This window comes from Halyomorpha halys, unplaced genomic scaffold (genome assembly GCF_000696795.3).
Source record: "Halyomorpha halys isolate HHAL.00 unplaced genomic scaffold, Hhal_1.1 Scaffold332.1, whole genome shotgun sequence".
In the NCBI taxonomy this organism is placed as follows: domain Eukaryota; kingdom Metazoa; phylum Arthropoda; class Insecta; order Hemiptera; family Pentatomidae; genus Halyomorpha; species Halyomorpha halys.
Window position 1 is genome coordinate 243606 of NW_027108633.1, and position 11039 is coordinate 254644.

Here is an 11039-nt window from a genome sequence, read left to right on the forward strand (position 1 = left end):
TATATATATACACATATAAAGAAAAAAATTAAAAGATACAACTTTAATGAAATTGCTCATAATTAAATAATGCAGATACAGATAAATGTATTCATTCATCATTCGAAGTTATAAGCATTAGACCCTTAAAGTTACTTAAGTAATGATTGAGGCTTGACTGATTTCTTGAATGTGGAACTTGGCACAAAGTGGCGTGATGGTTGGCCCCTAGGAGGTGGGAGCATTAGTGGTCTTGAATATTGAATAACCTCCTTGCCGGCGAATCTACCTCTGATGAAATTGCTAACGTTTTCGAGTGAGGTGAAAAAAAAAAGAAAAAGAAAACAAATGAATGAAAATAGTATTCTTGAATAATTCTTTTGTAACTTGTAGGTGAGGTGATTTCTTTCTAATGAACTTTTCAAAAAAATTAAATTTATTTATTTCATTACTACAACGTTTCGCGGTCTTTATTCTAATTGATCCTTTATTAATAGTATGATATCTTTGTAAATAAATTTTGTCAAACCATAAGAACAATACATCTAAATATCAAAATATGTATATAAAATAAATTGCTGGTAGGGTCTGACAAAATATATTTATAAATGGATCATATTAATAATTTGATTCGATAACCTGATGATGTGGATTAAGACCCCGAGACGTTGTAATAAATAAATTAATAAACTACCATAACATTTAAATATACATAAAAATAATAATAAATATTGAAATTTAAATTACATGATAAAATTTATAGTAGCTACTTTATGAGCTTGTTTCAATGTTTCATGTAATTTTCCCATTTTCAAGTTCATTGTTCTTCTAAAATTATGTTTTGTACATTTGTCGTGCCAGATTAAATGAAACTTTCCTGTTCAAATTTTGCATATAAGTCTACAGATTTTTCTTTTTTCTCTTTAGTTTTGAGAATTTTGTTTAGCCTGTCTCAAAATTGAAACTTATTTTGTGTAAGCCTATTATTCAAAAGGTGTTAATTTTGTGATTTTACTTTCTATTTGAGATAATAGTTATAATATATTATGAAAAATAAATGCAAATAAAACTTCGGTTTTTATTACCTACCTGGAACCTTTTAATGCTGTTATTTATTTTAATCAGATTTGATTTTATATATGCGTAAATATTTATAACTATTAAAATTATTTGATTAAATTAAAAGAAACACCATTGGTGGGTCTATCGGACTCAATAACATTATTCGTTTACTTTTTATATGAAATATTAGGTACATCTATATAATATATATATTATATGCAGTCTAAAATGAGTTTTCGAAAAATATTGATATTTTTGGATTCATCACCATCAAAGTTGGCGCGAGCACTACCCTCTAGGGTCCTCTTCTAGTTGCTCCCACCAGGCCGTGCTGTCTTCTGCTTCAATTCTCTAGTTTCGGGTTTCCGTTGATACAGCGTCCGACCATCATGTTCGGCCTTCCTACTTTTTTTTCCCATGTATTTGTATGTATCATATCCATGGATATGACTTTATTTGGAATGTCATCGCCGTGCATCCTCGCCTCATGACCCGCCCATCGGAGTCTAACCAACGTTATAAACTTAACAACTAGATATTTTTGAATTAGTACATTTAAAGAAGCTGTTTATAACTATAATATTCGTCCATAATCAAAATTTATCACCAAATGCGATTTTGCAGTAATATAAAAAATCACGATATTTGAGGGGGTGATGACAACAAATGTCGTTTAATATTTTTAAATTTGTATGCGAGAAATAATCATAAAGCTACTACAAAGAATACAGTTAATCAACAAACCAATATAAAAAAAATTAAATAAACTTCCAATCAATAAAAGATATTACTGTACGATTTTGATCTGACTCCTATGACACCCTTAACTTTCATTGTGAACGATGGTAAGTTCAGAATAGAGTCTTAAATGAATAGTATGAAAGAAGACAACCAATATATTTTCATAAACATAAATATTTACCGACCGATTGTTATTCTTTCTTAGCGTTATATAGTTGAGGGCTTAGATAAAAGAAAAAGGATGTTCATAGTTGATTTTTCTTTTTTACTGCTTAGTTAGCATTCTTTTAGAGTAGAAACTAAATTACTTTGCTGTAAATGTAAATTCCTCATCATGAGAAATGATCTACCGGTCGACCACCCCCTTGGCCTCCTCACGTCGGGCAAAAGAATCTCGGAATTAATCTGAATAAGAATGGCCCTAAGAAACAACCGTTAACATGCTTTACGCCTCGAGAGGGATTCCCCCTCCAATTCAGGGATTTAATTATTCAAGCTCATATCCTCCCCGCTATAAAAACTCGTTTCCTTCGACCCCGTCAGCCGACGCCATCGACGGAATTACAGCAATAAAAATGCCTCAGAAACGGTAAAAGCCCTTGAGGGACTTGGCTAAGGGCGGTGCCTGTGGTTCATTTATTAATTCTCGACTGTTAAGTGTCGATTCATACTTCATCATCACCTTACACTCTCCTTTACTGCTCGTACTCTTTTAGGCATTCTGATGCCTTAAAAAAAGCAATGAATTCGGAATCGGGGGATTGAGTCGTCATATTTAGATTTTTAGATAAGTTACAATTGTGACAGGAGTGTAATTAAGATTCAAAAATCATATCAAGCTATTATTTCAGAATTCGAACAACAGGTAAATAATTTTTCTCTTGGAGCTACTAGCTTTGACTTCCACACGAGGGTGGCAGACCTTAATTCAGAGTTCCCAAGGTTGAATGTAAATAATTTCGGTGCAAATGTGTATTTATTACATTTTTACTTAAATTCAAATTAAGTAGTCTTTATCTAGTATATAAATAGCTTTATTATTGTTTAATCAACTTTATTTAATTTTATCGACTTATTATATTTTCTTATTTTGTTTTTTTTTTATTTATACATACTAAATATATATGCATACAAAAAAAAAAAAAAAATTCACCAGAATTATTAATGTTCTTTTGTTGCCATAGTGGAATTTTAAGGTTAATATGTATACGGAGTCCGCTGGACTAGGTTTTACAATTGTAGCCGCGTAGCCAATGTAGATGTTTTAAAATGAGGAGGGACCGCTCCGTTCGTTTGTTTTTTGTTTAGTGGCGCCAAACCTCATTGGTCATCAACGCCATTTATATTTTATTTTATTTTTCTCATATTCGTTTAATTTTATTTATTGTTTTTTTTCTCCCATTCAATGTTATATCTTTGCTAGTAAATGTTGTGATTTTAAAAACTGAAACTCTAATTCTATTGTTTTATCATCGTCTCCAAGAATTTTTGAGATATCTTGGTTTAGTCCAAAGCTATTGAGGTGTGGTGTGAAATATGGGCATTGTTGGAAAATATGGCTTATTGTTAGATTGTTGTTGCAATACTGGCAGTACGGAGGCGTTTCTATTGAAATAAGATAGTGTGGGTGAGCCTCGTGTGACCTATTCTCAGCCTGGTCAGTACAACCTCCTCTCTACGGCATTTGCGACTGGAGGTACCCCAGGGCTTGAGATCCTTTTTAATAATTTTTAATTTATTCATTGGGCTTTCATACCACAAAGATTGTCATTTATCTTTGACTTCCTTTACAAGAGGCCTGCTCATCTCTGACGGAGTTAAAATTGCTTTACCCCGCCCCGGAAGCGCGAGTGCTTCTCTTGCAGCGTGATCGGCTAGTTCATTCCCTGAGATTCCTACATGCCTTGGAACCCATATAAATGTAACTGACATACCCATATTGTGTTGAGTTTTTAAGTGTAAATGCATGCAGGAAATTTTCGGATGCTCTGGACACATCTAATCTAAACCTTTAACGAGCTTAATGAGTCTGTAACGGGACAGTTGATGGTGGTTTTAATATTTTTTTTTACACCTATCATGTTTTTAAACTTAATTTTGTGAGTACCATTGCTATAATTTCCATTTTGTTTTTCATTCTTCATTTTTCGGTATGTATGGAATGAATGGATACTTATATGTTGCTACTTCCTGCTCTTTATGTATTATTACTCTTTAATAAAAAAAAAGAAATTAAAACAGTGCTTTTTTGCAAAGTACTGAACCCATGACCCTTCATAGGTCGTAGCGGTTCACATATTTATTATCGTATTTACTTTATTGTACTGTCAATAGTAGGTTACTCATACTGCGGAATTTTAGTATTTTAGTTAATTTAGAAGAATTAAACTATTTCTTTAATTTTTTTTAAAAATTAAATTATTTGTGGATATTATATTGTAGAAATGTTCAATAAATCGGGTAAAATTCAACCCATAAGCACTTAAGAGCTAGGTTTCTGAAAAGTTGGAAATTTTATTTATTTCCATAAAATTAACTAATAATTTACAATTAAGACACTTAATTGAACAGTACTACAACCTTATGAAAGAAGTTTTTGACGTGACAACGTCTTATAACTCATTTTGCGGGATGCCATGTTAGAAAAAGTGTCCCGTAACGGAAATTGACTTCGTTTAACATATGGATATTATATCATATGTATAAAAATTAATTAATGTATAACCAAGCAAAAATAAATATCTGAATTCAATATGTGAACTGGTTTATTATTTCAAATATATAACATTGGATTGATTTTAATTTATATTTATGTAATATTAGCATAGAGTATACGTTGTCACGGAAATATGAGGCCTACACGGGCACGGTTTTTTGTTGACGTTTTTCTAAAATGACGTGTCATCTTCCATACTGATATTGTTTTCTTTTTAAACATAGTAATTCCAGCACTTCTGGTCAGAGGCACCGTACAATTGACTAACATCTTACTTTTACTTATGTCAGTTTTCTATTGACTGAAAAACGATTGCAATAGAACCTATGATCATAAATGTCGATCTTTTGAGGACCTATGATTACATTACTAGTTGTATCATTGTGCGCTATGATCCTCTTTCTCTCATTCACAACAAAGGAGCATCAGAACTTTACCAGGAACGGTACAGAAGTTGCGGCTAATTACCGCAGTCGGTTATAGTCACCAAATGTCCCCGAAACATAATAAGGGGCTCGACAGTTGTCTCCGAGGAACCTCAGATTCTAATCTAGAGGACACGCTACTTCCTGGTCTCTCTTCTTCGGGGATGCATTCTTTTTTGTCTCCCTCGCTCGAATCCAGTTGGCATTTTAATAATAGCCTTTTTTAAGGTCCTTTTTCGTGAGTGGATTTTTTAAATACTTGGTAATCAAAACCCGGAAAAGGATTCAGGCAGAAGATGGATTGTCCCATTGTTACTGGTCTTTTCAGTGCTAGAATGTGTCAGCAGTGGTAATAGATTTTTGATGAATTAATTCTTTGAAAATGAAAACCATATGTTCTAAGAACAATCTTCGAATTATAGGTTTATTAAATCTATAAAGGCCCTTATATTAATATTTTTATAAATTAATGTGACTTGGGAAAATAAATGTTGGTAGCAAGGCATTGGATTTGTTATAATGTTCTTTGTCCAAATTTTTGTCATCAGTCTCAACGAATCCGGTTAGTCATGTTTGTGATGACTTAGTAGTTTACGGCATTTGTGATGTGAATGTAGAATTAGCTTGGATTGATGAACTTTTTTTTTGTCTAGCATTCAGATTTCAAATTAGTTGCTTGTCCAGATGAAGTCCTTGGTTTTGGATCTAATCGATACGGATCTAAACTATAACGGATGCTTTGGAACAAGTTGTAGAACTTTTATGATAACCAGAAAGAATATTATTGATACATTTATTCTTATTTATTATTACATTACATACAATTTATTTAATACACTAACTGTGTCTGGTCGTTTAACCTAAGTTACGTATGGACATCCAAGCCTGTTCATCCACATAGTGAGAATATGACAGTGCATTTATTGAAATTTACAACTATATTTACATAAACATAAATCTTGTAAATTTTATGTAAGATCATAATTGTATGATACAAGCATGTAGAGAAACTACCCATTTCTGTCAACCATATAATATTTCTACATTGGAAGATGGCCTCGAATCTTCTTTTCAGGCGCCTCAGAGGATTGTCAAGAATGGAAGCAAGTTTAGAATAGTGTGGCTTTAGATGGTTAGGGAGTTTATAATAGAAGGATTGATATATGGTTCGCGCTAACTCGGTTATGTATGGAACATTAAGGTCTTAATGGATGATTTTATTGGTGACAAAATAAGAATCGTTGAGGATTTTATGAAGGATTGAATAGGAGAGGAATTGGAAGGTTTAGTGGAGCCTCAAAACTCTATGTGTTCAGATAGGCCTTGTTATAGTCATGTAGTCAGTCTTTTGTAATAGATTAGAAGTATAGACCGTTTGTTTGGTAAGTGCTGTAATTGCCGGAATCGTCTAATTTAGTAATTAAATATTATTAACACACTTTTTAAAGTAGATTGAATTACCTAAAACTTGAGTCTTAATAGAACTACTTTCGTTCAATGCTTTTCTAGATACATTTTTTCAAGCATTTTTTTTTTAAATATTGAGAAATTAACATTTAGCCTGCTAATCATAATGTTTTGTGGTATATGTGTAATCAACATAACTTTAGGCTAAAATCGTGAAAACTGCTGTACTTATATAAATGGTCATTATATGCTACTTTATAGTACATCTAACGAGTTTTAATTTGGGCACTAATAGAGCTCCTTCAACGTTCAATATTTACCGAGATACGATGTTTCCCTAAGATTTTTTGAAATAACGAGAAATCAACATTTTGTGAATTTATTCTACATCACGAAAACTGCTATTGTTACGGAGAACCTGAATATAAACTACTTTATGGTTCATTTATCGAGGTTTAATATAAACCGTAATAGAGCTCTTTTAGGTCTTCTTGTAAGAAACTGAAAAATAAAAACTCTACAATTATAATAATGAAACGGTTAACCGTGGATAATGTACATGAAGAGAAGATGGTTGGGGTTGCGGTCAGAAATAAAATATGTTTGTATAATACTAGAATAAAGAAACAAAATATAAACAAAAGAAGTGAATAGAAAACATGACAATAATGCCGTGACAGAACTAATAGTGTGGGTAAGGAAACATAAAACAGTTAAAAACTACGTTATAAAAATTACGAAATTATGTAAAAGAACATAAACTATAGGAGGGAAAAAAATAAATAAATAAAAAAACTTTGTTACTTTTTTAATAAATTAACTATTTGGGAATATTTTAACGATAAGTTATGTTTTTCGGTTTTTAAATTGACGAAAGAAGGTTCTAATTGGATATAGAAGCTTTCAGAGATAAACCTTTTGTCATGGCAACGAACTGTGGGTAGTATAGACGTATTATCAAAATCGAAGGAGTGATTTAAAGATAGAGAATGTTCTGAAAGGTTAGAGGCAGAATGATTATGCGAGGAAAATGAGTATTTGTGCTGTGGTATGGAGTCTTTAAAGAGGGTTTTTGGTTTCACCGATGTAAGCAGAATTACAGTTGGGAGTGGAGCAAGGAATGCGGTATACAGTATGTGATCGGTGTTGAAGAGGGATAGGGTCTTTCAGTTGTGAGTAGATATTAGATAGTGTGTTGTGAGGTCTAATAGCAATACGAAGATTAGTTACAGTATAACGTAAGAGTTTTTGATGTTTTCTGAAAGAGAGGGGTTGTATGGTAGTGACCTGTATAAGGGGATAGAGAGGGGTTGTGAAGAATTCCATGAAGTGAGGAGACGATTTTTGTAGTTGTTACATCTGAAATGTATTTGTTACATCTCTACAATTACATCTGAAATTTTAAACATTTTATATAAGAATTTAATTATATGTTTTCATTATGTAGTAAGGCTTTGCTTTTTTTTTTTTTTAAATCTGTGATATAATGATAATATTAGTATTTGTTTGATTAAAAGGGTGCAAGTGTGAAACTTAAATTTTAAAAATGCTTCTTCACCGAATCAGTATTACCTATCTGAAAATTTTCCCAACATAACCTCAATTGTAGATTCTAATGGGAATAAATTTAAAACGAAATGTCGATTGTTGAACATGGCTATATCTTATCATCATCAAGCACCCTCCAAAACAAACCATCCAAGGATGTAAACCAAAGACTAATAGTGGCTAAAAAACTCCTTGAACAAATGATATCTTCTCCGGTATTGATGACTTTTGTTCCAGACATACTATCTCCAGCAGTTTATCGAGGGCTCTCCCATCTAAATTATAATACTTCTGGAAAAACTACCTTGGAACAAGACAATCCTTCACTCTGTTCGGCCCCAACGTAATAAGTTAAAATAGTTTTTGGGAAACTTTTACAAGATATATTTCATAAATCGAGTTATTGATGTTTTCCGTTTTTTGTAACAAGTGTGATTACATTAAACATATTATATTTTATATCTATGTTCAGTATTATTACTTCATTTATTTATATGAAAATGGATAATATAACAAAAACAAATTAATTAGGAACACCAAACTGTAAAAGTTCTGCACATATTGGTTCGTCCTTAATTTTTTTGTAATAGTACTACATGGAAAATGAACATTTTTTATCCCTCTCTATGTTATTGTTAATATTGACAATTTGAAATTTATTTGACAAATTGACAATTTAATTTTTTTTCTTTTAGCTTTTTCATAAAAATTCGTTCTTATATTCAGAATATGATTTATTTTTATTCTTCAATTTTTGCAATGCAACTTGATTTATATCATTGATTTGCTATTTACCATATTTAAACGTTATTTTGAATTATTTTGTTACAGAAAAACTGAGTAACCATGGCTTCTGATGGATCGTTGCAGCTCGCCCATCCAATGAAAAAACAATGAAACATTTCTTGAAAATATCTGTGTTGATACGTCCAGGGATGTAAGATTTTTTTAAATTTATCGCAGTACTTACAATGAATTTTTTTAAAAAATTAGAAAAAAATAACTGTATTTATTATAATCGATGTCTAAGAAGTGATAAGTTTTGACTGTCAATGGGAAGTTGCAGAAATAAATCAATGAGAGTCAGACAAGCCCATGCAAAAAATAAAGAACGTTTCTAGAAACAGACAGTATTGGAGAAACATTCAAGAGCTCTAAGATTCTATGCTGACTTAATCGTAAAATAATTTAAAAAATATATTGCAGGACAGGTTCACATGATAGCGTCGATGCATTACCATAGTGGTGTATCTGAAGATATCTGAAAGAATTGGGTAAGAATTATGGTTGCTAATATAAACCTGCTAATTTCTAATTTTCAAATAAGTCATTTGATAGTGTTGTAATTTTAATTGGTGACATTATATTTATAGTAAGATATTATTGTAAATCCGAAGAGGATAGAATGACACGTTACTTTGGCTTTGCAACGGCGATATGGGGTACAGATCCTTCCATATTTTGACTTAGTAGAAATTACATTGTTTGATTACTCATCGACGTAGTAAGAAACATTATTACAGCCATTCCTATGAGTTGAATTGTGTTAATGATTATATTCAGTTATCTGTGAAAAAGTTACTAGGAATCAGGAACAAATCTAGTGTGAACGTGAAAAATATTTTAAAGAAAAGGAATGAATATTGAATGTTTCCGAAATTAATAATTTCTTAACCAATCGTCATCTTTATTTTTATAATGTTTTTTCTAATTGTGATAATTATTATGAAAATTTATTCAATTTTTAAAGCCCGCCAAGTGCTGCACCACTCACCTTGAGATAAATAACGGGTACTTAGGACTTGAAACGAAGAGGACTGAAATAAAATGATCAAAAATATTTCATCCTCCGGCAGGGACTGGCTAAGAAAGGGTTGCCCCTATAAGATCTGCTTTCCCTTGCAGATGGGCGCCATTAAGGGCCCAGGCTCTGAATATGGAGATAAGCCCTAATTTTGTCTCTTTTCCCATCTAATTATTCCCTTCGGTATTTTCCCTTACCCGGCCCCTTTCCCTTTACTAAGAAAATCCTTAAAGATTCAAAAATATTCTCTTATTTTCTTTCCTTTCAGCCCCTTGTGTGTTTTTCTTAGGTAGTATTTCTCACCCGTACTTTTTCCTTCAATTGATTTACAGTTGATATTTAAAAATATTACTAATAATGCTAGGCTTTAATTTTAAATTCAATCATTGATAACTTTTTATCAACACCTAATGCTTTTGGAATAATTGATGTAATGATCACGAATTCAATCATGATTTTGCGGCATGGTAATTTTGTATTTACGCCATGTGGAAGCTCTTAGTGCAAGGCAGAATACAGTTTTCTGTTGGTCCTCAAAGTATTTGGCTTCTACAAATACAGCTTTCTAGGATCTTAAAACGTTGTTATTTGGTCATAAAAAAAATTAACGAATAGTCAAAGATTCATTTTTTAAACTCATCAAATAATTGACCAACAATTCAAGTCCAAAAAATAAAATAAAATAAAAAATAAACAAAAAATAAATTTACACTGAAAGTCACAGGCCACCCAACAATGATGGAAGAAATCCGTTATTACCATTCGCCTTTTCGTTTCAAATTAACGGGCAAAAAAAAAAAATGTTTCCAACAGCTGTATCTCTGTCATTTAGCAACTATACACACGAAATATCTACAACGTAATGAAATACCATACAAGACAAAAAAAATAATTATCGAAATCGGACCATTATTAGCAAAGATATGATATATTGAAGTTTAAAAAGTAAAAACATTTTTTAGCAGTATAGGACTCGAACGGGAGTCTTGGGTTGTCGAAAGAGTAAGAACCATTTTTAAGATATTTGCAGAGGATCTCATGGAAAACGGTTCACCTTCCATTCCAATATAGTTAAACTTTAAACCAAAAGTGGTTAGGAAAATCTTGCGAGTGGAAACGCCCTGTATTTTATAATTTGTTATCAATAAAATATTATCGATATAATAAAGTACTTAATTGAAATAATAAACCATTATACAATAATTTGTAGCTTTTTTTTTAGATGTGACTAGGCCAATAATGATGTCTAGTTTAAGATACTTTTTTTTTTTTTTTTTTGGCCAAGACTCCCGTTGGAGTCCTATACTGCCTAACCATGGTTGGGGGTCAAAGTTCTTCATTTTGTGGGACCGCCACT

General features: G+C 31.6%; 1 long non-coding RNA gene across 1 annotated transcript in view; it reads left to right on the plus strand.

The window, feature by feature from the left end:
* The first annotated feature begins 8742 nt into the window (after positions 1-8742).
* The window catches only part of LOC136795650 (uncharacterized), a 41424-nt gene continuing 39127 nt past the window's right edge, over positions 8743-11039 (plus strand). The window contains exon 1 of the long non-coding RNA XR_010843283.1: positions 8743-8815. This is a non-coding gene — a long non-coding RNA (uncharacterized lncRNA). The remainder of the gene's footprint in view (positions 8816-11039) is intronic.